The sequence below is a fragment of the Perca flavescens genome, chromosome 1, assembly GCF_004354835.1.
Source record: "Perca flavescens isolate YP-PL-M2 chromosome 1, PFLA_1.0, whole genome shotgun sequence".
NCBI lineage: Eukaryota > Metazoa > Chordata > Actinopteri > Perciformes > Percidae > Perca > Perca flavescens.
The window spans coordinates 5,361,550-5,387,786 of NC_041331.1; the positions used below are offsets into that span (position 1 = coordinate 5,361,550).

Genomic DNA, 26,237 nt, shown 5'->3' on the forward strand with positions numbered 1-26,237 from the left:
ACTCCGTCTGAAGGATGCACAGCCCCCTGCAACAGACCCAGAACACATCTATAGGGGGTTTTCTTCATTTTATTTGTCATTTAGATGTTTTTAAATTGAATAATGGCAGAGACACTTAAAAAGCAATATCCCCGATGGGTGTAAAGCCCTACTTGCATTACACAACCCTTGCGTGATTTGCCAGATTTTGGCTCAGACTATCCCAAAATGTTTTTCTGCTTAAGTATGAGGCATTACTCTATGTTAACAACTTCACACAGGATTAAATGTCCAATATCAATGTCCCGTCTAAAACCATATTTTTCCCCATCTCTAAATCATTTCACTTTTTCTGCGTCACAATTACCCCTCTTTCTTCCCCCCAGCATCCATACTCATCCCCGCTTTTAGGAAGATAAAATATGGAATTTGAAAATGCTTTTTATAATTGGATAAACTAAAAACTCGATGCATGTCTGTCGTATCTCTCTTCTCTTCTCCGTCACGAGACTGTTCTCTCCCCGTGTGTTTCTCCGCTCTTTGACTTTCTTCCTCCCCTCTCCAGACGAAGCTGTGTAGTCTTTTTTAAAGTGGAAATGCACTTCATCACGGTCGCTCGGCTCACGGTTCTAATAAATCAAGGGGCCCGCCGCCGTTGCCGCTCCTCTCTGGAAAACAAACTGCCCCCTGGATGGATCTCCTCAGCTGCTCCTAATGGAGGTCACATTCACACAGACACATTTACCCACACGCCGGTTAAAAAAAAAAAAAAAAGACTAGCACGCACAAACACACTCTGATGCTGTCCTGACTGAAAGCAATGCCGTTGCATCTAAGTGTGAAGTAGAGGAAGTGTCCCGCCACACGCTACGACTTTAAGACACATTGCTGTGATTGAGTAGCACTAATAAAAGCATCGGTTATTAATGTTACAGGCTTGGTTGGGTAAAAAAATTCATACATTGTGAACTACATTATGGTTGTCCTCTGTATGTTCTACAGCTAACTGTCATGAAGTATACCTGTGTGTGAGCATGCAGAAGCTCCATGTCTGCCCTATGCAAACTTTTATGAAAAATACGTGCATGCATTAACCACCATGAAAGCTCATATTCACTTTTACTTGCACAGTTTGTTTTACTGAGACCTATTTGTGGCGTACACACCCTCAAATAAAAACAGTTCATCTAATTCTTTCAAAGTCTTGCCTTAAAAAAAATTTAACTAGAGCTGAAGCTATCATCATTATGAAAATAGTCTCAATAATTGATGAATCGATTGGCGTATAAAATGTTTCTTTTATCCCTGTGGCCATTGAGAAGCTCGATTTACTTCACTAACTTGCTTGCTTTTGCTTATGTATCCTATAGATATGTTTTTATTCCTCTTACGTTACAATTCCATTCATTTTGACTTGTGTCTGGACAGCACTCGAGTTAACTTAACATGCATTTATTTACCGTGCCCCTTCTAATGGTTTTAGCTTGCTTTTTTAGCTTCTGGTTCAGTGTCGTAGGTGTACCTTGTTTTCATTTGTGGTGTGGAATATTTCTGTATTTAGTTGGTCATTTTTATGTTCCTTAACGGGATTTGATGCCTGCTGCAGATCACATTTTTCTTCTGGACTATACGGCCAAAGTTTATATAAAGAGTGACAAATGCCCGTTACAATTTGACATTTCGATGTTTGATCTTGTCCAAGATGATGTCATTCAATTCAGATATTGATATTTTTTTTTACGATAGAAACCCTTTTAAAACAATTAATAGATTAGCAGAATTTTCGCCGATTCATTTTCTGTCAATCAACAAACGGCTGTATTGTTTCACCTTTGAATTTTAGCCACACGTTCCACTGCCATGTGTCAAATTTCATACACCATCATACTGACCAGTTAATTATCCGCTCTGCTTACATGCCTGCCATCCCGTGTGTTGTGCAAGAGAAATGCCAGCATGCATCCAGTGGTTTTATTTTATGGAGATGAAGCTGAATTTGAAGTGTACATTTGTAAAGCAGCCCAGTTCCGTACAGTAACATAATGTATAACCAATTAGAAGATCTTATTTCATGAAAAATTAATTAGAGCTCCATCACAGTCCTCACCTACATGACGATATAGGTCATTATGAGGCATTAAATGTCACCACGGTAACCGTGTGATAGCATGTGTTCAGTCAGGTCGCCCACATATCCCTTATGCAGAGATCTTCAACAGGGGGTCCGTGACCCCTAGAGGGGGTCCTCAGAGTTACTGCATGGGGGCCGCCAAATTATTGTTTCATACCAATTATTTGGAATTTGTTTTTTTGTTTTGTTTTATTAAAACATATCTTATTATATATCTAGTGACATTACTATGAATCCAAAATATTATAAGCAAAGATGAATCGGCTGATTCGTAAAAAAAATAAAAATAACATTGCTGATACAGTTTACTGTAAAGCTTAGCTTACCTTAAAGCTAAAGGGCTTTGCCTTCCACATGTATGTTTAACATTAAAATATGATGTATAGATATCTATCTAATAAATTAATAACCATACATCCATTTTCATCCATCTGGCCCAAGTTAACCCTTGTGTTGTCCTCCCACGTCAAAATTTTAGATGCTTTTTTTTTTTACCTTTTTGATGCTTTTTTTCACGTTTTGCTTGCTTATTTCAACATTTTTTGGCACTATTTTTTTTACATTACCACCAGTATCTTCACCACTAGAATCAACTGATTTACACTAGTTTTACACTTATTTTTTTCGGAATTAAATGGTCAATAAACCTCATTTATATGAAATTATACCTTATTTTTGTGTGTAAAAAAATGCAGAAATGATGAATGATTTGGACTAATGGTTAAGATCAGAGGAATGAAGGTAATGGATAATCCCGGATATGTCAAAGGTTAGTCAGGGTTAGACATAATAAAAAAATATATAAAATGTAGTAGGGGCTCCCTGCTCTGTCTCTCTTCCAGCTAAGGGGTCCTTGGCCTGAAAAACTACTGAAGACCCCTACCTTATAGTGTAGGCTAGGCTACATACATACAGTAGTTGATGACTGAATGCCAACGTCTTCATTATAGAGACATTTTTCTTCAGAAGTCTCAAACTGCTCAGTGTGCTGGCCTGCACAAGCCAATACCCTCTCTGTAGCCACTTTATCCATAGAAACATATTCCTCCACATTTAATTGTAAGTGAGGCTGGGGGGGGGGGGGGGGGAGAGAAAACAACGAGATCAATTGTGATTCAACTCGTTCCCCTGAACGGAATTATCTGCACACAAAAAAGAAAATTCAAAAAATGTCTCCGCTGTACAGGCTCAATCAAAATATTCTGATCCTAGTTACAGAATCTGAATATGTATGAACAGCTCAAATATGCTGAATTTATTTTGAATATTTAATGAGATATAAAATATAAGTCTATTTCGGCAACTAATAAAATCAGTCTTGTATGAATGTGCCATAGATTGAAAATGAATGGGGGGGAGAGAGGGCGAGACAAGGTGGGGAAAGAGGGGAGGAGGAGGAGGAGGGAGGGAGAGAGAGAGAGAGACGAGGGAGAAAAACAAAGGGTGTCAGAGCTTCATCAACATGCTAGAACTGAGTGGCACGGCCATATTTCCCCGCATCAAGATCAGTCAAAATACCAATGTGCAAATCGGAGCACCGCCTCCCCTCCATCTCTCCATCTCTCCATATTCTTCCAGCCCCCCACTCCGCCTCTCCCCCCCTCTCCCTCTCTCTCGCTCTCCCTCTATCTCTCTGTGTGTCCAATCACACGGCAGTCCTTCTCAATAAAACAAATTAACTGATTAGACATTTTAATCTCAGTTGTCTTTGACCTTGTAGAATATATTACTGATGTCTACATCGCTGAGAGCAGATAATGCGGCAGGCAGCTGCTTTTCTTAAAGACAAAACTGCCCTTTTTTTTTTAAAGAGGTGCCAGACACACAACGCTAACAGGTTGGGGGGGCAGAAATCACCCCCCCTCCTCTGCCTCCTCATCATCGCCACCCTCCCTCACCCTATACACCCCCCCCACACACACACACACACACACACTTCAACACACACATTCTCTCTCCTCCCCTCCCTGCAGGCAGCCAGTGGGGAAGGGGTTAAGGCAGAATGCATTAACAAAAGAAAATTATAGCGTAAACAGTTCATAAAATCTCACAGCCCCTGATGTCGGGGCTAGATCATTAAATTTCTGCAACAATTAGACCTTTTCTCACGGCGGCAAATTGGAGCCGTTGCCATGGCAAATCCGAGCCCTTAAGTCATATATCTTTGATTGCGGAAAGGTCAGGCGCAGACAGCCTAATAACTCAGGGAGCTGTTTGACAGATTTCATCCAAGCATGATCACATAACAGAGCCAAACTATGTCGGCAGTTGTTAAAAGCAAGGGAGGGGTCAGCAGGAAGGTTGGGGCGGGGGGTTATGGAATGCTTCTGCTCGGCTGGGCCCAGCCTGATAATGTTCCTGACTGACTTTAAATCCACTGGAATAATAAAAAAAGGAAAAATTTCTTTAACTGTGGATCAGTGGGGGTTGGTTTTTTTCCTTTTCACTTGACCAAACCCGGATTAGACTGTAAAGGGGTTGATGTTAGGGGTGGATGATTTAATGCCTGCATGATTCGAGAAATGTCTTGTGAAAAGAAACAAAAAAAATTAAAAACATAAAAAAATACACAATAGAGAATAGAGGATAGGAAATAATTAAGCAGAGCAGAGCAGGAGGAAACAGAAAGCCGTGATGAGCGGGAGTGACTGGCAGTGTTTTGAGACACCAATGATGAACCGTGATTTATTTCCTGTTCAAACACATATGTTGAGGGAATTGAGATAGATGCGAGCTCCTGGTGTACGGCGTGGGATCGAGCGGCAGGCTGCAGTATAGAAATCCCTGTCATCGACTCGTTTAACGACCCTGACACACAGAACTTTGAATAACAATCAGCTTCTCCTGACTACGTTAAGACTACATGCCTGATACTGCTGGGTTGTTTAGACCCCAGCCCCCCCCCCCTCTCTCTCTCTCTCTGCCACCCCTCCTCTATCCTTCTGTCTCTGTAGGCAGTGCTGGCATTTCAACTGTCAATCCCAAAAGGCCCCAGCTGAGAAACAAGTGCTAATACCACCCCCTGCTGGAGAACAGCGGCTACTGGCTCATTTTCTCACATTTCTTTGGTACTGCTGTCACAGGTGTAGATTTCAGGGGGTGGGGTGGGGTGCAGTGCAGGGGATATGTCATTCCCCCCCACACCAATATTTAGAAGAGGTAGATTTGTCCCACTCAAAAAATCTGAAAGACAACCCACTCCTCGGGCGGGTTGAAGAACACAACACAAGCGTGAAAAAGTGGATGGACGGGAAAGGTGGGAGAGAGATGGGTGGATGACACGCAGCAAAGGGCCGCAGGTCGGATTCGAGCATGGGCCGCTGCAAAGGACTCATGGCCTACATGGGGCGCACGCTCTTACTGGGCGAGCTAGAAGTCGCCCCATTAAAGACACATTTACATAGATTTAAACTTTCGGAGCTTCTGGCTTTAACAAGGTCTCGTTCTCTGACAGATCTGTCGTTGAGATGTACATGAAACAAAACACGTGTGATGTTTTATTTATGAAGAACGTTTTGAACAAAACAGGAGAATCATTATTTCCTTTACATTTAAATAGAAAATGTAATTGTTGCATCAGAATTCCCCCGACCTCCTCCCCCTCAATGTTGAAACAAAACCTCCCTCGATGCTGTTATTTTGTCCCACCCTTGTGTGTATGTGTGCTGTACAATACACAATATTAAATATTAACTGGTAGGCCCTTATTGGAAAAGCGCCATCTTACCTTACAGAAACTACTTTGTCACTAGGCTACGTTCAGCCTGCTGGCAAAAGTGGCCTTTTTGGGGGGGGGGGGTCAAGTGACCAGGTCAGACTTCTTCAGAAGTAGTGAAAAAAACTCAAATCAGACCCATATCTGATTTTTTCAAATCTGATTTAGACCACTTCCATATGTGGTCCTGAATCAGACCCAAGTCAGATTTTTTTTCCAATGCGGCCTCAGTGTGAACAACCAAGGCGGATTTGATGCAACTTTTACCTCAATCTACATCGACATTTGTCACAATTATGCGCTGGCGGCGGTTAGCCCTACACCCACAGACGGTAAAATTAAAAACTTGACTAAGCCTACAACATGGAGAACAGTAATAGAGAAAGTCAATGGAGGGAGAATGAGGTGTTAGACCTAATTAGTGCGTGCTCATTAATGTTACCGTAACATTAATACGGCTGCCATTACACAAACATTTTGAAATAAAAGCGAAAATGCTTCCTTCCTCCATAACCTCCCTAACTTTAGTGCAACAGCTCGCTGCGTCTGATGTCATGGTTATTGTTCTTTTGCTCATGCGGGTCTGTTCAACACTGCAAACAGTTCACACTGGAATCTGACATAGGCCACATTTTAAAAAAGGTCATGTGAACAGCCAAACAAAACAAAAAAAATCGGATCGGAGCAAAAAATCCAAATTAAGCATTAAGACTTGGCGGTGTGAAGGTAGCAGAGGGACCTTATCAGACTCGCTCTGCTGACTGGCTTTTGCTTCATGTTTCACAAGCTCGCTCTGAACTTGGAAAACCTGCTTTTATTTTTAGAGCGCCTGACTCGTGGAACAAAATACAACCCTTTCTAAAAAAAAAAAAAAAAAAAAAAAAAAAACTCACTTGCTCCTTTTGAACATTTTAGAAATCTGATTTTGGACCCTCCAGACTTCTACTTGTAATTGCTTTACATGGTTAAATTTCTGATCCTGGTTGTCCTGATCTGTTGTCAAATAGTTTTTGATAAGTTTTGGTGTCTATATTCTAATCAGTGGTGTAGTCTATGTCATACGCAGGTATACACAGTATACCCTCTAAGAAATCTCCAGGATTTCCATATACTCACTTAAAAATGCCCAATGACAAGCAACAACATACTTTCCATTATATTTTTGATATATTTTGAATTGTCATCTGTGTTTTTCTTCTTCGCATAGGGTAAATAAAAGGTATTTCCACTGTAAATTGGTGCATAAAAGTGTATCCGAATACAGGAAATGAAGTCGTTGATGCTCTAAACTTCCCTGGGGGAGGGCACCCCTGACCCCCCACTATGATTTAAAACCAATTGGCATGCAGTGAACCTGGGGCTTTTAGTGTACAGATAATTCAATATAGAAACATCTTATGAGTTATCACAGCATCTACAAAACTGAAAAACACTTATTACTATTTAGACAGGGTTTTTTTTCTTCTATTTATTAATTAAAAAGTAAATACGTAATATACAGGTGGCCAAAAGATTTTTGCTGAATGATTTCACTCCAGGTAATAAAGCCCACTGAGATGTAAATTTTTTATTGTATGGACAATTTGGGGTGTTATGAATAAATAAGAAAGCTATATAAGATGAATTTAAAAAAACAAAGCTGCACATTAAGTACAAAGAAATATTGTCCGCAAGAAGGTTTTAGAATGCATATATTAAATGTTTAATAGACTATTAGAAATAAATGTGCTAAAATTCAAAACTGTAAGAGGAAAAATGTCTATGGTCTGTTAGATATTAGACAGTTTTTTGTATGCTTAAAAGGTAGAATATGTACCGAGTATTGCTTTCCTTATTGGGGTAAGGGGATTAAATGAAGAAGAAAGGGAGCGCCGGTCAAAGCACTAATCAGAGCAATAAAAGATTCTTTTCTCATTGTTTTCACAGCGATTATGTTCTAAAGCACAAATAAAAAACACCCACACCTCCGCGGGAAGCTGCCACACTGCCCGATTAATTTATGAGTGAATGCAGGGCTACATCCTGCCCGTTTCTGTGTGTTTGTCTCAGTTAGATTTGTGCGTTGATATGAGACGTTGAGGGGCAAAGCGGCGGTTGGGAATGAGAACGGGCTGCACACCCTGCACGCTCTTATTGGCTGGGGGGTTGCACACCCACGTAGGGGCCAAAGGCTCTTTGGTACCGCCCAGAAACGTCCCGCACACAGACAAATTAAAAGAAAATCCAGGCACAGGGCAGGGGCTCGATGGTGTTTTTTTGCCCCCAACTGCTAATTTCCAGGTAGCGCTGCGACCGCTTAGCCTCGTGAGACCGTCCTGATCTGGCGAGCTCCAGTTTTCCACTCGCAGATCAGTCTGGCATCTTGAGGCAGAGAAAATTTGTAGCCGTTAGCCAAACGACCGGGCCAATCAGCGTTGGTTTTGAGGCGGGTTAGGTGGTGATAGACAGATGGTTTATCCAATCAGCTAACCAGTATTTTCAGACAGCGGTCCGGGAACCTGAAATGGTGCTTTTTATTCCTAAATTCTCGTTACACAAACGGCAAATCTCCTTTACCGACATGTTGCCTGCTTGCTGAGCTAACGAGCTATGCTTTGCCTGCAGCAGCAGGGGCGGGCTTGTGGTTGTATTTTCATACGCTTCGTGGATCTGATTGGGTGATTTGGCCCGTCTATCACCAACATAGGTGATAGACAGATGCTTCATCCAATCAGCTAAACAGTATTTTCACCCCTTTCCAAAAGTTCTCCAACGGAAAGTTCCCAGATGGATATGCCGAGCAAATGCGAAGCGATCCATCTGGCGGAGTCAGGTTAGCGACCGCTGCCTTCAAGGCTAACCCTAACCTTAACCCTAACCCTAACCATAACCAGTGCCCCCCACCGTTGGGGGCAAAAAACACAGGGCAGGGTCTCTGTAGATACAGACACCACCACACACTTCTAGTGGGTCATAAGTGATAGTTAAAAGGCATTTTTTTGTATTTTAGTCTATACATTGTTTTTTGAGAAAAGCACAGCATATTCTACCTTTAAAGCAATGTGGACCAATGTGAGTATTAATCTTTTCTCATGTTTGGATGTGAAATTAAAAACAATGATTCTTTCTTTAAGCCGTAAGGGCGTTTGAGGGTGAACAAGGACTCGTAGCTTTTCTTTTTACACATTATCCCTCTAACTTTTAAACAGTACATGACAGGGCTACAGTTCAATGCTGTTCGTCCAGTCTGGATGGTAACCTCCTCAAATCAAAGCTATAATTTTATTGTTAACTTTTAGATAATGTTTTGTCCAACGCAACAAAAAAAGATGCCTAATTAATATTAAAATGAGAGTCTCTCTTATCCAAAGCCAACTGACACTACCTTTGTTAAGTGTTTAAGGACAGCCAGTAAAAGCGTAAGGATCCATGTCTGTCAGCACTACCCCATTCCTCTCCCTTCTCTCAGTAGGGACTGGAAGAGCAAAGGCCACTGGGACTTGTAGGACAAAGGAGAGGGGAGATGCTGGGGGGCTAATGGGGAGGAGGGCTCAGCTGTGACACAAAATGTCTCTCTGGCAATGAAGTCTTTAATATCCTCTCCCAGAGTCCCACCATGTGTCAAAGATCTCCTAGAGCGTCTCATAGCCTCTCTCCTCCCTGGAATTCTTGCCCCACAGTGGATACACAAGCCCCCACCCCCAGCACAGCCACATCTACACACAATCAATCTGCTGGGTCTTTCTAATATTTAGGTGTAGAATTCATGATACTTTAGATAAAGTACAGAACCAATACCATTATATGACAAGAAAACCCAGACTGCTGATAATACATGAGTATTTAGATTGAGTTAAGCAACGTGTGTTTTGATTAGGGTTGTGGCTAGAAGGGATACAGCTACGGCATTTAGCCGAGAAAAAGTGGCAGTTAAGTTTAGGAAAAAGATTGTGGTTTGGATTAAAACACTCCCGAGGAACAAACACAAGTTTTCTGGGTGAAAGTACTAAAATTATGTTAAAATATTTGATTTTGACAGATTTTGCATAACTTCTGACCGTAGCTCTGTCTCTTCTAGCCACAACCTTTGATTGGTCACGGTGAAGAACTTTCCCCTGCAGTGATTTAGGGTGGCTCAACAGCACAATATGTGATATTAGCACATCTATACATATGGTATTAATGCAGTAACCAACTTTCACAAACACAAGTTCCACCCGGGAAATTTTTAACTGTCTGTAGTTAGCAACAGGTGGCCAGCGTTGCTCTACCATTGTAGGGCATGTGAATGGAAACACATTAAGCATGCTAATGAACATTCGTCTGCATCACTGGGGCAATCACCGGGACAAGAAAAAAACTAAATGGAGTCCAACTCCTTATCCCCGCTGCCAGTGACGGACTGGGACTAAAAAACGGCCCTGGCATTTGCAACATACCGGCGCTATTTTTGTCAATAACCTTGCTTGGAAATTAGTAACTCTGCCTTGCCTTCCGAGTGAATCTTTCCACGCACCTCTCAAGTACAATCTTGAATATTTGTGGCTGCATGCATAAATTAACTTATCAAAATTAACCAAAGACAAATTATCAGTAGTGGCCCATAGGGGTCGATTGGGGGCAGCCCTTCTGGCATTTGTTCAAATTCCAGATGGCTAGTCCATCACTGGGCCGCTGCTTTCAGGCAGCCTTAAGACGGAGCGATTCAATTGTTTATTAAATGCCCACTTTGTCAACCAGCCACCGTGGCTGGTAGGTTGATCAAATTCACCTGCCAACATCCAAATTCACTCATATTTGGCCGCTGGTTGGCGGCCAATTTCCAACTTTGCGGGAAAAATGACACTCTTTACAGTTGTTTTCATTATGAAATAATGCACATGGGTAGCTCACCTGGTAGAGCACGGGCCAATATACAGAGGATCAGTCCTTGACACAGTGGCCGCAGGTTTGACTCCAAATTGCGGCCCTTTACTGCATGTCATTCCCCCTCTCTCTCCCCCTTTCAAGTCTAAGCTGTCCTTAGTCCATTAAAGGCCTAAAATGCCCCGAAAAAAATCTTACTTTCTATTTACATTCAATACACATGCATTGAAGTATAAAACAAGAAGGACCCTGCCTCATGAAAAGAAGAAAAAAAACATGAACATAGTGGTTGTGGCAGTTGCCTTGCAATTAGTTTGTCACCAGCAATATTGCGGTTATTGTGACAGCCCTAGTTTAGACACAAAAACACACAAAATTGTTAATGGCAAACTCCAACCTTGACACCAAAATGCCACAACATAACTCACAAGCCTGATTTTAACCACCGCTGCCAACTCTAATAGTTTTGCGCAACAGACTTTCATACAGCTAGTAGCAAATCTGCATTAACAATTGTAGCCGCTCCACCGCAGGCAACACATCGCTAGAATAGCTGCAGGCGACACGTCTCGGTGAGGAATCTCCTGAGGACCTTGTCCTTCCACTGCAGTTCATTGAGTGGCCACTTAAAGCTTGCTCCAAAAAGGAGTCAGTACCCATTAGTCTTGCATTGCCAGTCCTTCCTCCACAGCGCTGCGGAGGAGAGTCTGGCTAGTCCACACAGCTTTCCGTGAGGGAGCACCGGACGAAGCCCCGGTGCCTCTGCAAAATAGACTCGGGAAAGAACTTGTTTTGGTCGAACATGTTCAAAGGTTGTTTTAGTCGTGCAACAGAACACTCCGATTGGACAGATAGTCTAGCTAGCTGTCTGGATTTACCCTGCAGAGATCTGAGGAGCAGTTAACCCTAGTCCTCATAAATCCACCGGAGTTTAGAATGCCAACACAAAGAAAGAGGAAGGTAACGGACATCCAGCCGCAAAGAGTGTAATCTGGAATCTTAATCATTGCATCGATGCATCGCGATGCAGACCTTAACAATTCTGCATTGATGCAGTGACAGACCACAATCGATTATTGCCTACTGATGTTACGTGCCTTTTGTCTGTTGTCTGCTGTTCAGACTCCGCTACATTCAGGAAGTGTCTTTTTTAAGAGCAGATACATTAAATATCTAACTGCTTGAATTTGTTGATGAAAACCATGTATAGCGATATATAATAATGTAAAGGAGGGGACGCATCAGGATGCATCGCAATATTTTAATCGCTAACAGGATAATCGTAATTGAATCGTGACACCAGTGAAGATTCACCCCTAATATAGACTAGTCCCCATAGACCCCCCATGTTAAAATGTCCAACTTTACAGCAGAAGTAAACACGTTTACAGCCTGGTACAAAAAGTGGGTTTGGTCCAAAGTTCCCCCTTCATAACAACTGTGTGTGTGATGTGTGTGTGTGTGTGTCTGTGTGTGTGATGTGATGTGATATGTTGTGTGTGTGTGTGTGTGTGTGTGTGTGTGTGTGTGTAAGAAGTATTCAAATAGGTTAGGATTGGGGCCAGGTGCCAGGTGCCCCAAGCATGCTTCAACTATTTTCAGTGCAAAAGTTCTCAATTGCGCAGTTTGCTTCCTGACGGTGTTACTTAAGAGGCTGCAGTATTTGGAACCAAATTAGTTGAGCTGGTTCACACAAGACATTTAAAAAGGCATCGCAACTAGATTACACTCAAATAAGTCGGATAATATTTCAGACAGCCTATTCCGCCAAAAGTGTTCCGATAAGTGATGCTCATACACCACACTGAGGTAAATTGGAATGGTGCTCTTGCTTCCACAGTAGGCCTATCACTCAGTAAAACTACTCCACTTGATTGTCGAATAAAAAAAAAAAAAAACATCATAACCAGTTAGCGACTTAAGGACCGAAGACATGTGGACAGTGACACCTCTTACAATAGGGAGTACGATTGAGCTGGAATGGAGTGGCGGGATGAGGGGCGGGGGAGGGTCAGTTAATTAATCGAGGAATTTTAAAGAGAGCACATATCGCTGCTGCATACTCCGAAACAGCGGGAATCCATGACAAGCAGCTTATCACACACACTTCACCAGGAGAGAGAGAGAGAGAGAGAGTGTGTGTGTGTGTGTGTGTGTGTGTGTCTCTGTTTGTGTGTGTCTCTGTGTCTGTATAAGAAAAAATAGTGGAGAGCAGGATCATATGAGAGTGGGAGAAGGAGTGCGCGTGTTGCTCCTCCACAGGCAGCCAGGCAACTCTCTTGGATGAATGTTGCCTGAGGTTTGCCGGGCCTCCCGCTGCTCCCCGGCACTCCAGGCGACAGCGAGCAGGGAGCAGGGAGGTAATTCGCTGACACTGTGTCACTTGTGATGATTGGGGAATGTCAGCGCGCTCGCTCACCTGTCTCCGCGCAGGTGCTGGGATGTCATCGCCCACCAGAGAGGAACAGCTCCTCTTCCTCATCCTTGTCCTCCTCTTTTACTTCCCACCACACAGGCAGCTGCTGTTCATGTGATGGAGAGAGGGGCAGGATAGAATGTGTTTAGTCATTTGTTATCTCTACTGTCCTTTATGTATCTGCCCGCTGGGAAGTGCAACAACACAATTCAAGGCTGATTTGTATTTACGTGTTAAAGCTATAGTGCGTAGTTTCTGTCTCCCCCATGAGGAATTCTAAGTAATGACAACAACACTGTCGGCGCATCCACATCAGAATCAGAAAGGGCTACGTTTTATACACACACAAGGACTTTGTCATGGTGTTGTTGGTGCATGTCACAAATTCTCTAAATATAAAAAGAATATAAACAATGTAAGTATAAACATATACACACAGTATGTATGAATAAAGATAAAAATAATATAAGTTAAACAGTAATAAAAAAGGAAAATGTACAGTGGCAGCAGCATACCAGATGGTGATGGAGGATGGACTCAATGATGGCTGTGTAGAAGTGCACCATCATTGTCTTTGATCCCGCTGGATTGGGAAACCCTGGGTTGATTGAACTAGTTGATAACCACCGTCGTGACACAGGTTATGCGGTCCCACGGTTGTTAGGTTAGGTGAAGTCAGGTAACTGGAAGAAATCCAGGGCATGTTGATCTTGATTCGTAGTACAGGCCTCAGGTGATACTCCGAGCAAAGTTTCATGTTGTGTTGAGCCTTCTTAGTGTTTTAAAATAGCGATTTTGATGCGATTGTAGTAGTGCCCCTAGCACTCACATTCAAAAGGCCACTTGACCAAAAACGAGAATATGGGCAATCTTAAAAGTGGCGCTTCCATCCTAGTTATGCTTTTAAACGAAAGTTTGACTCTGGTACATTCACAAAAAGACCCTAGGTTGCATTTTGGCGAGAGTTACACTTTAAGGAAGGCTCAGTTATCTTCTCCTTTTCAGCGGCTTTCTTTTAAAATCAATGAAATGTAAGCATGCCACTGCACCAAATGGTCTCATAGTCTCTGTGAAACAAAGCAGACCTTGTCAGCCACTGTCGCTTGTATCCAAAAGTGAATGAAAGACTGTAAACACAGATACTGTGGGGAATACAATTAAAGCATGATACAGCCTGGCACAATATGATTGATCAACAAGAAAAAAAATCAAAGTGGAATTATAAATCAAAATCCAATTGGCAGGTGGGGAAACCCTTTAATGTTTCTAAAAATATGTATCGCTCACTTTTGGAAATCACATGAACCACTTTAACATGCACAGCATCAAACTTAGCTGGTTCGCCTGTTACTTCTATTATTTCCTTCTTCCAAAACAGTGGTGAAGAACAGCAGGAGCAAATGTCAGGAGTTGATTTTTTTCATTTAAAAAAAATTCTGACAGGTGTGTTAACTGCATGCCAAATTAATCAGAAAACACAAGACCAAATTGCCTCTTAATATGACCCGTTTCTGAAAACAATGTAGCATTTAAAAGGCTATTTTCAGAGTCCGGTCCTGCGCTCACTTTACATAAAGCGTACCCGGGCTACATCACTTGCAGCAAACTTCACGGAGAACAATGAGGGCAGCATCACCGATCTGTTTTAACTGAATATTTTCTGGTCTAGCTCAGTTAAAAACACAAAAATTCTGAATCTGTCAGCATGTTAATGTGTCGTTACGTACAGAGCCCGTTTGTAACCGGTAGGCTACCAACAAAGTTGTCTTGACTTCATCTGTTTAACTGACTTTAGCAGTTTAGATTGCTTGCCTTTATTACACACATTTAAACCAACAGACAACTTGCCTCATTCATGGACTCACAGCAGTGTGTTGCTGATAGATAGGGCGGTGAACCAAACACTGATGTATGAAACTGACAATCAGATTAATTTACTTACTAATCAAAGGCCGGCCTAGCTTGGTCCAACCAGACTCTGGTACATTTCATTTGTACAGAGAGTCTGGCCTCTCTCCATTGACAAGCATTAACTTCCTTGAAGGCGGGTACTCTGTTGAAGTTAAAAACTATTGGATCTGCCCAGAGCCACTCTGGATCTGCCATAACCAATCACTAACGTTTGGTCGTGACGTCGGCTTAGCATCGCTAGCATTCGCCTTAGCCAACTCCTTCACCACTAACGGACCGAGCTGGAAAATCTAACTTTTTCCCGAACCCCGTGGGTAGGAGGGGCCACAACATCGTGGCCACCAACACAACTCAGCAAAGATTATTCTTGCTCGGGCTTTAACTTCTGGATATTCGGCAGCGTTGCCACAATGAACTACAACTCAAACTAGCGCACGACCTCAACATCATCGCTCTCAGCCATTCTGTTCCCTCTGTTCGCTGATTGGACGGTAAAGATTTGGCCAGAGAAAACCCGCGAATATGCCGCAAACCCAGACGACGTACTGAAGGAAAATGAAAATTGAGCGGAAGTACGTAGGGCGGAGCCAGGCTAAGTCCGGCCCACTTTAACCTCTGACCATTACGGTATCTACTGTGGGTAGTAGTAGTGGTGGTTATTGCAAAAAAACAAGTAAGATAACAGAAAAATAAGAAATCTCTCATTACATGATTAAAGCACTGTTAAAAGATAATTGATGTTAAAAGTTACAATCTCAAAGTTTAGTTTCGTTCTCTTTGGTGACACCTATGGTGATAAGCAGTAATTGCTCTGTGTTTTTGGATCTCCCAAAAATCGCTAAACAGTGTTGCTTGGCTGATGTCAATCAGTTGTCTTCGCTCTTTTGTTTGTTCTGCAGTAGTAACTGCTTACTCTTAGCGCTAACAGAAACCGGAAAATAAACAGTACCCCGCTTCATAAACTAGTTGAGTTAAAGAGCGAGTCTATTGCGTTGGCATTCCTTTACCCTCTCTGTTGGACCGACCACTGATGGGTCATTAAAAAACAGACACTAACCGTGCCCCGCTTGTAATTTTTTCCGGGAATGTTCGTTCCAACTAAACCCAACTGTCCCATTAATGTTTTCCTAAACCCAACCGTCCCATTCTTCTTTTCCTGATCCCAACTGTCCCATTCTTCTTTTCCTAAACCCAACCGTCCGTTGTTCTTTTCCTAAACCCAACCATCCCGTTCATAGGCGCGGGAATTATGGGTGCTGGGGGTGCTGCAGCACACCATGTTGGTGGCAGCACCCGTTGTTGCAAACTGCGATCAAACCCGTATTACCCAATGGGCATTAATCATTATGGTGATAATTATCCAATCAGAATAAAATAAAAGTAGTGTAATGTAATGATTGGGAGAAGGCCGCATGCACTGTGTAGATTGGCTAAAGATAAAAGTGGGTGGGCATAGAGCAGGTTGTTTACATCGCACTGATCCAAGATCAGCTTTCTAAGAACGAGTTGAGATTGAAAGAGTGGAATTAATTTGTAACTGATCCCCGGTCAGATTGGGTTGTATCAGCGAGTGAAAGTGTGGAAAAGAGAGAGAAAGAAGCGGCTGCTATAAAAAATGTCCCGCGAATAAAAAGCTTTTTTAAAAGAGCTGGGAATGACGAAGAGGAGGATGTCGAGGAGCTAGCCAACGTTAGCTTGGAAGAATCGCTGCCTTCTACCAGCTACACTCAGCCACAGCTAACGGTGGCTAACGTTAATTTTAGCGAAGTTGTTGTGGAAAAAGACAGAGATGAGGCCGGCGGTCATCAGCATTACAGAACAAGGTAATGGCCCCTCAGGTACCATCATCTCTGGAGACCCTGCACTACGGGGACCGATTACAGAGACCGTCCGGGAGGAAGTTATACCCAGAGGGATATTAGCCTTTCAGAATCGGCGGCTAAATTTCCAGCATCTCAGAGGGGGGACGAGGCTGGCGGCAGAAAGACCCGCTCTCTCACTAACGAGGCACTGACCCGACACCTTCACAACGGTGAAACGGTACCACAGGAGTGGATTCTAGATCACTGTCCACCGGAGACATTTGTTGCGTTGCCTGTAAAGTGCTCCCAACACACAGCAGCGCATGTGTAGTAGGGGTTAGCGAGCTGCTGAGGGAGCTGGACTTTGAGGATTTGATCTGCGACTTTGCAAAGAAAAAGACAAGAAATTAGAACTTCTAAAGGTAAGAGCTATTATGCTATCTGTAAATTGAGTATGTTAATATAATCTGTTGTGACCAGATAATGCACATATTTTGTTTAGTTTATTGAAATGCCATGCATATCAGACGTATTGCATCATAATTTTGTGATGCTGCTATATAGGCCTGTGTGAGACTTAGTTGTCAAGTGCAGTAGCCTATATGTTGGCTTTTGCAGTTTGTGAAGTAGCCAGCTAAGTGACTGTTATTTTACAACCTGCACTCAGCTGTGTTGTGTGATGGCATTGTTGTATCTTCAGTCAATCACGTTTCAGAATTACTATTGTGCTTTCTGCTTGGGTGATTTTTAGTGAATATTATATTGCCATAGTCTTGAGCCATACAACGCTTTGGTATGATTTAATTAATTGTAACACTGTCTTGTGATGTGTGAGTCAGATGGCAGTACTTGGTTTATTGAACTGGAAAGGCATACTTGATGCCTGCTCAGCTGGACTAGTCATTCATCGTTTTTTTTTGTTATTTTTTATTCGATAGTGACAGTGGATAGACAGGAAAGGGGGAGAGAGAGAGGGAATGACACACAGCAAAGGGTCGCAGGTCGGATTTAAAACCGGGCCGCTGCAAAGGAATCTTTTGACCAGTAGTGATGGGCATGTGATTTAGTGCGTATTTAGTTTGCTGTGCAGTACGCACCGTATGTAGCCTACTTCATGGAGGGGGGGGGAGGCAGAGGTAGAGTCGTTCTTCGCACCGCCCCCCCCGCGCCAGCACCCCACACCCCCTGCTGAAAATGACTTCCCGCGCCTCTGATCCCGTTCTTTTCCTAAATCCAACAGTCCCTTTCTTCCCGTGTGTCACGGAAACATAAGCCCACCCACAACCTTTTCCTTAACCTGTGTCAAATGTGACGCCAATAGTCTCGACCAAGATAAAACGCATTAAGATATGACACTAAAGGAGACTTTTAGTGTCAATAACAACACCAAAGGCATCCGACCAAACATCCGTATTTTACGCGATGGGAGTGAGAATCTCTTGTCCCCAGACACCAGTTCATACTACTGCAAATGCAAGGGCTTTCATCAGTGGACCTCCGGCTCAATCACCATTGTGCTACCTCATTCGATGATAGATATCATTCAACAGACATTTGTTTAAATGAAAATCGTATTACATTGAAGAATAAGTCTGCTGTTTTATTTGTTTCTTACTTTTGTTGCTTCAGACATTCTTTTTAATCTGTTATGATAAAGTAGTACTCACCAAAGTCATTGCTGGGAAAGTGTGCTTGTGTTCCTTGCCCTCTCCGCAGTTAACTTTGTTATTTATCATTACCAACACAAGGAATGCCAGAGGAGGCCAAACCTAAAAAAAAAAATTAAAAAAATAGACAAAAAAACCCGAGAATTATTTTTTACATGTATGTGTAAGCATTTCAGGCATTTATTTTTTTGCATTTACTTCAATAATACCTTTTACAGCAGTTTTGACAGATTGTTTTTAACATGTAAGTATAACAGCACTCTTAGGCCAGGCATAGTGATGTTGAATCTCTCAACCCACACTGTTGGCATATACAGACAGACAGTTGGCAGATGGACAAATGAACCAATCACATGAATTAATAAAAAGGATGGAGACTGATTCATACCTTCACAAGATATGAAGCTAAACAGATGTTAAGGGTGTTAAAGATGAAAAAGAAAGAGGAGAGAGACATTAATTCCTGTGAGGGTGAGCAATGCGTGCTATGTCATGGCTCAAAGCGACTGAAACCAGTCAGCTACAGGGTTCATTTGATCTGTCAGGAAAAAAAGACAAAAGTTATGACAAAAAATAAATAAATCTTACAATAGGGTAAAAGAGAAGGCGAGGCGGCCACCCACAGAACGAGGCGAGAAGGAGAAACAGCCAAACCACTTGGGAGTAATGGTCTGTGAGGCTAATATTTCCTCTGTCTCTGCTGAACCCTGAATGAGGGGGTGGGGGGGGGGTGGGGGCTCACTTGTTGTCGGTGTGATGTTGGAGGGAAGGTGGAGGGCAGGAGTGGGCCACCTGTAATGGCAGAGCGCTAGATTGTGGCCATTCCACACTCATTACACCATTTACAATTACTGCTACCTATCGCCCCCCCCCACTCCCAAACTCCCCAAGAGGCCAGTCTCAACCATTAGCACCACGACTCAAATGAAGTGGATAATTGTGTCTCTCTGGGGCATATCATGGGACAAGAGAGTCAGACAAGAGAGCAGGGAGAAAAGAGGACTTAAATGAGAGAGGGAAGAGAGAAAGGTTGAGACAAAGAGGTCAGAAATTTAAAAATAGGATTTGTGTTGCAATCACAGCCGCTAGCTTTTGTACAGCACGGCGCAGTGTAATATGTGTGCTATACTTTAATATACAATATATCAGATTGTTGTGACTGATTTTGTGTTAAAGAACACTGCAAAAAGTAACAATCATCTTGCAGTAATCAGTCAAGTGCAGAATGAAAAATGAAAATACTGGCATTGGAAAACATAGAAAACGGGTCAATGTGACCCGAAGTCAACACAAGGGTTGAACTGACCTTTGTCTATCTGAAATGAAGACAGATTCACCAACTGCACGGCCTATTTCTCGCTTAAAATGTTTTCAGAAACAAGTTTTCGGTGAACTACCTTCGTAAAATATGAGATCGTATTCCAAACGAAACCGCCATTATGCCCGGTTGAAAAATCCGGGAGCATCCAGATCCACTTGACGCGTTCGTCCAATCAGCTGCCGGTTTTTCATTTTTTGGACGACAATACAGATTATTATTACGTCTCGCGCACGCATTTAACGTACGCTCAAGTCGGCGTTGCTTCGGTGTGTTCCGAGGCACTTTTTGGACCTCGGGTGAGCCGACTGATCAGTCCGAATGCCTTTTCTGCCGACGGTCGGCCGTCGGGTTGTTGGGTCAGGGGCTTAAGACCTTCAAAGCGTTAGTCAACCCATTATTAACAGAGCCAAGATCAGTTTGGAATCATTTCAATTAGGGCTGTCAAAATTAACGTCATAATGCAAATTCCGCCACCAGTTGTTTTAACGCGCAATTACCGCACACACGTTCTGTCATTTGGGCCTTGGGATGTTCCATAGTTTGGGAAAATCAGGAGGCGATGCAGCACGTATTTTAGAACAGATAGAAAATGTGCAATTAATGGCAAGTTAACCGTGGACAATCATGTGATGGATCGCAAATATATATTTTTGTATCGATTGACAACCCTAATTGCAATACAAGTGACATGACTGGTATAATTTATTGGAACGATTTCTTTAATGCAGAACCCATTTGTATTTAAGTTTAAAACAGTTTGAAGCAGAATTGCCATTTATCATCTCAAAGTGTTGCCTTAGATTCAAATACAAAGATTAGAAAATGCTGCAAGAAGAGAATAGTTGCGATTATACAAATGCTAATGGGAGGCTTACATATGCATTGCTAAAGCCCAATAGACGCTGAAGGCCCAGGATATGGTGGGCTGGCAGAGTGTGTCTGAAGTGCCGTAGAGGAAAGGTGGGTTGGGGGGGACCTGATGTCTCTGGAGATCGCCAAGTGGCTTCAGGGTCCAAGTGTTAAGGACTGATGTGAATCACAAGAGCAGCTTGCAGATCCTGAGGGGCTAATGACAGTTAGCGTCTCCAAACGGGAAGGCCTGCCACCGTGCATCTTCATTCAAAAATGGAACACTTGTTATATTTTGCACATATGGGTGGGGAAGGAAGAACTCATGAATAGGAAAGTGAACAAAAATAGAGATTCATCTCATGGCGTCTCTTGAATGCTAAATATAAGATGAAGGCCAATGATTTTTGAGCAAGCCCAGACAGACTTGTCAAACTTTGTGCCATTACTATCCTTCGTCTTAGCACAGTTGTCATGTACAGCCTGTACCCGTATGAAATATTCATTTTGCATAATAACTTTCAAAGGGGAATAAAGCACAGAATTAATTATTAATAGCATGTGTATTCAAGGCATCTTTTTTTTTTTCCAGATGCACCAAAATATTGCGACAGTTGCCACTCCGAGGAAGAGAATCCCCATAATGCCGTGCTAAAGCAGAAATGACAATCGCTAAACACTGATGCAAGTTCCACGAAACACCTAACCTACATTTCACAGATATCAGTGGGAAATTCACCAGCGCTCGGCTCTCTCCTTTCTTCTCCTCTGCTCTTCACATTAAGAGAATGAGTTAAAGGGATACACATGTAACAGCACTTTAACATAGTCCAGACTCCAGCACACATGTGAAATTAGCATGAAAATGATCTGAGGACCAAAGGGCGTAAGGTCTTGTTTCCACATTGGGGGGTGGGGGGACACATTAGGACCGGGGGTTGTAGGGGGGTCCTCCCCCATCAAATTTTGAGCGTCAATCACTTAATTTCCTGCATTCTGGTGAAAGTTTATGCATCAACGTATGTCTTAATTTATGTAAAGAAGGGAATTATTCTCCTGGAATGTTCAAAATCTAATGCATATTCCAAAAATCCCACGTGTGTCGGGATGTGTGTTTTTTCAGGAAATCATGAACATCTCAACAACTAATTTATTATTTGAAGTTTAAATCCAGTGGTGGAATGTAACGGAGTACATTTACTCCAGTACTGTACTTAAATACACATGTTGAGGTACTTGTACTTTACTTGAGTCTCTTCTTTTCATGTCACTTTCTACTCCGCTACATTTCAGAGAGAAATATTGTACTTTTTACACACAAAACACATGTCGTTTATAAAATGTGATGTTTTATTATAAATGAAACTAGCCAACAATATATCGGCCCACAAGTCCAGCTGAAATGATGAGACCATTAAACAAACAACTGTTTTTTCTGCATTGAGTACTTTTTTTTAAGATTATTTTGGGGTATTTCTAGGCCTTTATTGACAGGACAGCTGAAGAAATGAATGGGGAGAGAAAGGGGGAATGACATTCAGCAAAGGGCCACAGGTCGGAGTCGAACCCGGCCACCCGCCCGCTCTACCAACTGAGCTATCCGGGGACCCCTGCATTGAGTACTTTTAATACTTTTAAGTAAATTTTCCTGATGATACTTGCAGACTTTTACTTAAGCAACATTTACAATGCAGGACTATGTTTCTCTGTTAATATGTCTTTATTTTTCACGTTTGTGTTGTGTTCCTTATCTGATTGGTTGATTTGGCCCAGGTGGTGCCAGACAGAAGGTTTATCCAATCAGCGAACCAGTATTTTCAGCCCTTCCCAAAAGTTCTCCAACGAAAGTTCCCAGATGGATATGCCGAGCAAATGCGAAGCAATCCATCTGGCGGAGTCAGGTTAGCGCTGTGCTGTCTTTATGACCCTCTGCATACTTAAAGCTTTTTTTTTTGCCCATTTTGGGGCAGTAGAACATACTGAAAAAATAAAGTTCTTAGGGCTAACATGTTAGCAAGCAGTTTCCTATTTACACATTCAGCAGACACGAAACCAGTGCCTTAATTTTGGAACAGCTGCAGTGAAGAGATGAAATCATGTACCTCAATGAGCAATTTTAAGAGATTATTTAAAATGAATATATTGAATGAATAGGACTCGAGCGGATAGTATTGTATGCTGACTGTATGGTTCTACCTACCTACCTACCTACCTACCTACCTCACTCACTCTCTGTCTCACTCACACACTCACTCTCACACACACACACACACACACTCACTCTCTGTCTCGCTCACTCTGTCGCACTCACTCAGTCTCACTCACTCAGTCGCACACACACACTCACTCTCTGTCTCACTCACTCTGTCGCACACACATTCACTCTCTGTCTTACACACTCACTGTCTCACACACTCACTCACACGGTCTCATACTCACTCACACTGTCTCATACACACCCACTTGCTCTGTCGCACACACTCACTCACTCTCTGTCTCACACACTCACTCACTTACACACACACTGTAACAGTAAGGCTTATGATTTGTAATGGCAGAAAAAGGCAGATAGATATTTAACAGAGTGGATAAGGAAAAAAATTATGCTGTGTCTTACCATTGTTTTATATTGTATGAAACACTTGAATGTGTGAAATAAATGTTTTTGTTAATCTTGACTCACATTCTTGTCTTGTGTAAACTTAAAAAAAAAAAGTTGGTAGAACTTAGATTTTCAAGGCAACTGAGTCAACTTACTTGATATGTTAATACAACACACATAATGAAGTCAACACAAACACAAAGCTTAGTCAAGACAACTTGAAAATGCACATTAGCCCCACTACATAATGTTGTTGAATTGATGTAGATTGGAGTTGACTCCACACAATCATTAGTTCATATAATGCATAATTAGAAGTTGGATCCACTAAATTGAATGTTGTGTTTACAAATAAACCTTAGTTGACTGAACATGTTATTAGTACAGTGAACTTGCAACATTAAGTTGAGAGAACTGAATAGCCTCTTTGTGCCAACTTAATATTTGATTTCCAATCAACTTATAATTTCAAGGCAACCAAGTTACACTTTTTTTTAAGTTGAGTCAACAATTTGTTTTTTTACAGTGTATCTTATTCAGTCTGATGTAGATAAAAGGAAACAAAGTAGATAATGAAAAAGAAAATAAATGTGTAAATGTATGCATGTGTGTCTATGTGTATGCATGTGTTTATGTGAGTAGGTAGGTAGAGATGTATGTGTATATAAACATGTACAAATAAGTGAAAAGTAATGGAAAAGTAATTTTTTGTAACTTCTTCCTACTCCTTTTTGAAAATGGGAATTTCTTATTTGAATCACTTACAATAATTTTGGAAGATTGTGCTGTAATGTACATGTTCTTATTTATTTTGTATATTTTTTTCCCTCCACACACACACACACACACACACACACACACACACACACACACACACACACACACACACACACAAAGTTCTCTGTACCCTAATTCAGCAGCTGCATGATCATCACGTTTTTTGGATATACTTATACACATATTGGTAATATACCCAGTCCTTTCAGAAAAATGCAGTTTTTTGTGATTGTTGCAAGCAAAAATCCTTGATTATGCGGCACGTTTTCCTAAAAAATGCGATGGAATAAGCGGGATATTTATGAAATTTTATGCGATGAAATTGTGGGAACTTGCTAAACTTGGGGTAACTTGCAAAAACTGCAGCCCCCGCATAAATATAATCACGTTTTTCTGGAGGGACTGTATACCGTATCACTACCAATCTATTTTATGTATGCATTTCATTACATATATTACATACAACATACATTTACGCAGTTCATTAATGTAGATTTGTTAATAAAAAATACAAATTGTATAGGAATATAATATTTCATATATGCTACAATAAAACAGATTAAAAATGTGGTATCTGTTGGCCTACTGTTTAAATTGGATAATTAGAAGGAATCCCAAAGGTCAGACCATAATGTATAGACAAGACTCCAACGATGCACTCTCATCCAATGTCACCTTGAAGTACAGTATGTCAAATCAACGTTTTCGCTGTAGCCAATTCAGTTTGTGTTCACACATACTGTAGATCCAGAGAATTTCTCACGAAAAAAAATAAATAAACAAAATCGCTGTGTCTGAAAACGTCCCTTTTGGTGCGAGAGAACCAAAAAAGTACGCTGCAGGCCGTTAAACCAAAAATAATTCACTGAAAAGATGCTAAAATGCTCCAAAGAGTTAAAAGCGAATTGCAGAATTGGGTTCAAATTCTCTGTGGGCTCTTCACTAACTGTGTCCTTTACGTCACACACAGTATTTCATCTTGTCCTAATAAATCACAACAGTTTTGAGCACCTGTCACTCTAAACAAATGCCACTTTGGAGATTTTGTGAACCATTCTGATCTAGTTTTTTCTCATGCAACTGTACAATTAAACTAACCGCTAGATTGTACAGATTTTAGATATTTTCTTGGGTACAGTTAACAGTGTGTGTGTGTGTGTGTGTGTGTGTGTGTGTGTGTGTGTGTGTGTGTGTGTGTGTGTGTGTGTGTTCAGACTGCAAGGCCAAGGTCAGTTAATTTGAAGTGGCTACGTCATAAACCCATCAGGCGTCAGTAGGGGAGGAAATCAAGCAAGCCGCTCTGATGAGGGGGAAACGCTATCTGCTAGACAATGGATCTCTCATTTGCACTGCATTTCTGTCCCATTTCAACACACTTTGCCCAGAGCCCGTTAATATGCACGTTATCCGACTGCGCTGAGGGGGCGTATGGAGCCAGCGGAGGGAGGGCGGCTGAGGCGAGACGGACCATTTCAGTGTCAATTTACAGCAATTCCCGCCGTCAAAAACGAGGGGGAAAAAAAGTGAGAGTACTTCCCATTTTCTTCCCAGATCTTTCAGTTTAATTCAATTGGACCTTTCAATACCTTATTTATGACACACAGGAAGCATTCACCCTATTGCATTATGGGGAGTGGGGGAGAGATAAAGACGCTGATTCTTTAAAGCTCTTCTGCACAAAAGGAGATAAAAGCAGATATAAAAAAAGAGAAGAGGAGTGTGTTTTTTGTTGTGTTCTGTTCTGTGCGGGAGGAGAGGATTAAGTCGCTTTATGATCCTGCCTGACTGCGTTCAGGAGACAAAACACGAGCTAACACGTTTAAAGTCAGACTCGGGCTATATTTGACTTCACGCTCTCAAAGTGACACGCCAAACTTACACCTAGAAGTTTTCAGTCCCTTCCATCGGCGGATAAGCGTTTTAACCCCGTAGCCGAGGATATATGGAAAGTTCTCAATTAAAGCCTTCTCCTCAACTTATTCGGTTACACTTTACTTGAAGGTATCTACATAAGAGTGACATGACACGGTCATGAACGTGTCATAAACATTATAAACAAGTCATAAACGTTAGAGTTAGGGTTGGAGTTAGGGTTAGGGTTATGTTTAATGTGTCATGACTGTGTCATGACAGTGTCATGTGTTCATGACAGTGTCATGTCACTCTTATGTAGATACCTTCAAGTAAAGTATTACCACTTATTCTTTAATCTTAGAGCATGC

General features: G+C 41.8%; 1 long non-coding RNA gene across 1 annotated transcript; it reads right to left on the reverse strand.

Annotated features, from left to right (window-relative positions):
* Positions 1-394: 394 nt before the first annotated feature.
* Positions 395-13,637, reverse strand: LOC114560099 (uncharacterized). The gene is made up of 3 exons (XR_003693157.1): positions 13,602-13,637; positions 13,090-13,192; positions 395-690 (listed from the first exon to the last, which is right to left on the reverse strand). It is a non-coding gene; the product is annotated as an uncharacterized LOC114560099 (long non-coding RNA).
* Between the last annotated feature and the right edge of the window lie 12,600 nt (positions 13,638-26,237).